Here is a 6374-nt window from a genome sequence, read left to right on the forward strand (position 1 = left end):
TGCTTTGGGCTCTATGGATGATTAATGTTTCAGTTTAATTGACTGCTGACCATGAGCTCAAAGTAAAGAACTGAAAACTCAGTGTGTGTGCTTACCCTATATGTAATCTCTACTTTGTAAAGTCTTGAGTGACTCTTTGCTCTGTCGCCATCAATCAGTTGTAAACAGGCGTTGCAAGTTTCTTTAGGATTACTGTAAGAAGTGGCCGACGGTGCGTGAGACGATCCTTGGTTGTTGCTATGTGGGTTGTTGCTATGTGGGTTGTGACCTCGCCTCCCCTTCCTGTTAGCCGTTGCCTCCTTCATGAGATCCGTGTTGAGCCTCATTGATTAAGGCTTGTGCAAACGGATCTGCATCCTGAATGTCGGCGATCTTTTCACGTGACGCTTGACCGACAGCCGCAGACGGGATTACTGGCGCAGGGGCCTTTCCCCTCGATCTGCTGCTTCGTTGGAGATGACCGAGGTGGAGGAGTCCCGTAATAAGGCCTAAGTCCAGGCAGCAACTGCCCATGACCATGAAAGGGGTCTCAGATTAAATCCTGATGGGCATCTTCACCGCCTCTTGAAGTCCATCTCATTAGGGCAGATGGGGCTTTGAAACTGATCCTAGTACAGCTTAGCACTCACACGCTAGGGCTACAGGCAGCCAACGCGATGGCACCGACACCGAAAAATAAAACGTATAAAAATATAATAAATAAATATATAAATAAAAATAAAACTCCAGAATGTATGTGACGCTGCTTTGATCATGGATGCCATAGCTAGCATTGTTACTTGCGATGATGCTCTGCTGACAGAGGAAGGATTTTTTTTGACAGTTTTGTGCAGGGGACAAGCCATAGCACACCACCAAGCTAAGATGGTGATGCGGCCTGGTTTGTATGCATGTTTGGCCTCTCCCGTAATATATCACTCCCATGCTTTTACCGTAATGGAACGTTCCTTTTTTATGTGTGGGCCTTTGAAGGTCAGAGTGATGAATATAGTACCACACACACTTAAGAAAGGAAAATTAGGTCCCAACATCCCCAGAGCAATCACTACTGGTGGTTGTGTGTCTCTGTGTGTGTGTGTCTCTGTGTGTGTTTGTCTCTCTGTGTGTGTCTGTGTGTGTGTCTGCATGTGTGTCTGTCTGTATGTGTGTGTAAGAGAGTTTGTGTATGCTTTGGTGCTTAGGAGCATGGTATGGGTTAGAGAACAGAGTGCTAAAGTATCTGCATCACACACATTATCACTACCAGTTGAAGTCAACCCCTAATGGAAAATGGACCATACTTTTAGCAGCTTTGGGCAATCATTGCTTTACTACGCTGTGATATACACCCTGAATAAGAATGACTTTTGCCCATCACTGTCCACTCATGCTGATAAGAAATATGACCTGAAATGAACCGTAGCCACCATGTCAACCCTGACCGTGGCACCGGGCAGATTTACAGCCATGTGAGGTGACCTCTGTGACTACCAGCCATAGGCAGTGCACATGGTGCTGTAGATTAGCATGCTGCCTTTAACACTACTGCAGTAGAGAAGAGAAGAGTGAGAAGAGAGAGGGGATGGCCAATCAAGCTGTTTCTGATTCTGATTCTGATTCTGAATACCGACACACATACGCTGTGGAACACTTGACGATGAGATTTGACTGAAAAAGGATTGATAACGGGGTATCTGTGGGACATTTCTCTGGCTCATATATGCAACAATGCAGATAAGGTTTAGGTATCTTGTTTTACTGGTGACCACAATGCACAACTTTGAAAGAATGTAGCCTTTTCCTTGAGGGGTTCTTAATTCCATCTAGATAAGGCTTTGGTTGTAAATGTAAACGATAATGACTGTACAAATTATTTATGAAACATATTATTATTGTCAAATTAATTACTGTGCTTGGAATGAATTGGTATCTATTTAATGAGCTGTAATAAATTATTTTGTAAATTAAAATATGAAAATATGAAAGAAGATTGTTGAAATCATGTGTTGTTGACTGAAGAATAAAGTTGATGGCTATAAATGATATTGTGTATTTGTACAAAACACATCAGGGCATTTGTCATACCATACCAAAGTCTATTGTCTTGTTAATCCCAGATATGGTATGAGGACTGATTTGTTGGATCTACAGTGTGTAGTGATGCTAGATGTAAATGTGTCTGATACTGCCACCTTGTGGTTGGGATTTGAAGTTCACACACAACTTCAGCACTAATAGAGAATGCATATAACATGTAAATAGGCAAACATGTTTAATCCCAAATTGGATTTTAAAAGAATGCAGAATCAAATTCCATTGCTCTGCAGGTTCTCTCAAATGTCTGGAACCTCATTTTGGTTATGAAACACCTCTGACAGCATCTCCAGTCTAATCAAATCATTAACAGATTTGTTGTGCCTCAAATGCAGCAGCCCAGCACAGACAGCACAGTTAATACATATCAGATGAAGAAAACAACGCTGAATGTTACAATTGCTGAATGTTGCAATCGCTCAATGGTGTTTTAAGCCCCCTAACCGTAACCCATGCCTAACCCTAACCCTAACCCATGCCTAACCCCAACCCTGACCCCAACCTTAACCCATGCCTAACCCTAACCTTAACCCATGCCTAACCCTAGTGCCTTACAGGCAGCGCTGCCTTGAAGACAACATTGGGGGCGTAACATACCAAGAAACGTTGCAACCTTTCTTCAGGATTTGATACACCATATTTACCGGTACTCAGAAATGGCTCTTTTGTTATTCTACAATACGTGCTTTGTTCTGAGAACACAGATCAGTACTGATGAGCAGTGTGACTGTGATCCATCTAAAACAAATGTATCTATACTGTAATCAAGTAAGAGGCCTTGAAGTAGGCTAGTACTGCCGCACAACAAGGACACCACGTCCTTGTCATTATTTCATGCAGGTTACATCAATCTAGAGGTGTGTGTGTGTGTGTGTGTGTTTTACCAAATTTCCCTCACGGGATCAAAAGAGTATATTTATACTTATACTGTGTGATGTGTGTTTGCATGTATGTGCGTGTTTTTGTGTTTTCATGACTACTGATGTGGAGATGTTTATATATATATATATATATATATATATATATATATATATATATATATATATATATATATATATATTCAATTATATAATTATATTGCTTTTAAGATGCATAAAAGGACCTTGGAACTGCACTTGATGCAAAGCAGTTAATTCATTTAGATCATTGTGCTAAACATTTGATGACCCTCCATTCATTTGTTCCGGTTGGTCAACACTGCAAGCCTCATTTCACCGATGACCCAATGAGAGTGATGGAGAGGAGATCATCTGTTTGCCATCCCGTCCCCATCACGTCCTGCACAGACCAGGCCGAAGACATCAAGACGTCATGAGACGTCCTCATGTAAATCTGTCCAACCTAAGTGCAGTTGTCTTTTAGGGACAGAGGAATCAGTTTCTAACAGCGATTCTAAGCAATTTCTCATCCGTAACTCTTTTGTCATATTCAGCGGATATCTCTTCATAATCCACTTAGAACTGGAAACAAACAACGTGGAGCAATCCTGTCCCCCAAAAATAACAAAACTGTTCCAGCCAGTCACCAAAAAAGTCCGCCAAGCATGGAAAGATAGCCTTATCACCTACAAAAAAGCACTCCTATTTGGTAAAAATGAGGAAAGACTTAGGGTTGCCACTCTCCTTGACACAAAAGGGTTGAAGGCAAAGGATACTGTTAAAAATCTTGGTGTATTAATTGACAGTGATCTAAATTTCAACAGCCACATGAAAGCGATAACTAAATCAGCTTTTTACCACAAAAATATTGCCAAACTCAGAGGGCTGATGTCAAAACATGACTTAGAAAAACTCATTCATGCATTTATCTCCAGCAGGGTTGATTACTGCAATGGACTGTTCACAGGCCTTCCTAAAAAGACTATTAAACAGCTTCAGGTGATACAAAATGCAGCAGCTAGGATTCTAACAAAAACTAAAAGAACTGACCACATTACTCCAATTCTTAAGTCCTTGCACTGGCTTCCAATAAGTCACAGAATTGACTTTAAAGCACTATTGCTTGTTTATAAATCAGTAAATGGAGCAGGACCTAAATACTTGTCAGACATGCTTCAGCAGTACACACCTTCTCGTCCTCTCAGGTCCCAGGTGAAAAACCTGCTAGTAAAACCTACTGTTAGAACTAAACATGGTGAAGCAGCTTTTAGCTGCTATGCGGCTCAGCTGTGGAACCAACTTTCGGATGACATCAAAAAGGCCCCAACTGTAGCCAGTTTTAAATCTAGACTTAAGACCAAACTGTTCTCAGATGCTTTCTGCTAACTGTGCCGAGTTACAAATTCTGAATCTGCCTTGATAATTATTCTACTTTGTCTTTTATTACTTTTTTTTACTACTTTTGCCTTTGTTTTTGCTTACTAATTATTCTTTATTTTTAAATGATTTTACCTTGTGTTTTATGTTTTCTTTTTATTATGATCTTTACCTTTTAACTATTCTTTGACTATATTGCCCTTCTATGCTTTATTTGTTATTATTGTTTGGTTTTGTTTATGTAAAGCACATTGAATGACCTCTGTGTATGAAATGCGCTATATAAATAAACTTGACTTGACTTGACTTGACTCAACGAAGCTAAGTCAACCTACTATTCCTCGCTGATCGAAGAAAACAAAAACAATACAATATTTCTCTTTACCACAATCTCCCGCCTGACAAAGAGCCACACCGAAGTAACCGAATCTATCCCTATTTGCCTAAACAGTAATGACTTCATGAACTTTTTCAATGACAAAATTGAAACAATTAGAGATAAGATTAATAACCAATAAGTCTCCATTGCTGAACGGTAGCGAAAACATAATTGAATCACAGATGAGAATTAATTTACACCTATCGACATATTAGACCTCACTTCCACAATCTCTTCATCAAAATCTACAACTAGTCTACTAGATCTTATTCCTACCCATCTTCTGAAGACTGCTCTCCCTTTCTTGGATAATGCTTTGCTCCAGATTATAAATAACTCACTGCTATCAGGGCATGTACCACAGTTGTTTAAGTTATCTCTTATTAAGCCATCCCTCCTAAAACCTTGACCCTAACAACCTGGCCAACTATAGGCCTATATCTAATCTCCCTTTTTTGTCAAAAATACTAGAAAAAAATTGGTACCTTCTTGCATATGAATAAAATCCAATAATTATATCAGTCTGGTTTCAGAGCTCACCACAGTACTGAATCAGCCTTAGTTAAAGTTTTTAATGACCTCCTCATCGCTGCCGATAATGGAGATATATCAATATTGGTCCTCCTGGACCTCAGTGCTGCCTTTGAAACCATAGACCACAACATACTACTCCACAGGCTTGAACATTCGATAGGCATTAAAGACTCAGCATTCACTTTTTAGATCATACCTTTCTAACCGCAGACAATTTGTACAAGTTCACAATAAACCGTCTACCCAGACTATGGTAAAATATGGGGTGCCTCAAGGCTCAGTACTAGGGCCCCTATTATTTTCTCTCTATATGCTTCCTCTAGACTCATAAATTAGGAAACATGGCATTAAATTTCATTCTTATGCAGACGATATACAACTATACCTTTCCATAAAACCTGACGAATTAACTCCGTTAGCCAAACTTGACACATGTATAAGAGACATAAAACAGAAAAACAGACTCAGATAAAACAGAAGTCATGGTTTTAGGCCCTAAAAAGATGAGGGATATCCTATCCTCATCACAGGCTACATTTACTGATCTTCGACTATCCTCATCCACAAGTGTTAAAAATCTAGGAGTTACAATTGACCAAGACCTATCACTAAGTAATCACATAAAACAGATTACCAAAACTTCATTTTATCATTTAAGGAACATTTCAAAGATAAGGAAGTCTTTATCCTTACCAGACACTGAGAAATTAATCCATGCTTTTGTCACCTCAAGGATTGATTATTGCAATGCTCTATACGCTGGCTGCAATAACACCTGTCTAAAGAGCTTACAGCTTATACAAAATGCAGCTGCTTGCACACTCACTAGAACTAAAAAATATGAACATATTTCCCCTATCCTGGCATCTCTACACTGGCTGCCTGTTAAAAGTCGCACTGACTTCTAACATACAAAGCCATTAATGGCCAGACACCAGAATATATTAAAGATCTCCTAGTCCCATATAACCCACCCAGACCGCTACGATCACAGAATACTGGCCTTCTTGTAATTCCAAGAATCTCAAAAACTACAGTAGGAGGCAGAGCTTTCAGCTATCGCGCACCCCTCCTCTGGAATAATCTCCCTTCCTCAATTCGACTAGCAGACACCCTCCCTATTTTTAAGTCTA

This window comes from Alosa pseudoharengus, unplaced genomic scaffold, assembly GCF_046254945.1.
Source record: "Alosa pseudoharengus isolate Yale_2024_CS ecotype anadromous, Long Island Sound unplaced genomic scaffold, YU_APseudo_1.1 YU_APseudo_1.1_scf_16, whole genome shotgun sequence".
In the NCBI taxonomy this organism is placed as follows: Eukaryota; Metazoa; Chordata; class Actinopteri; order Clupeiformes; family Clupeidae; genus Alosa; species Alosa pseudoharengus.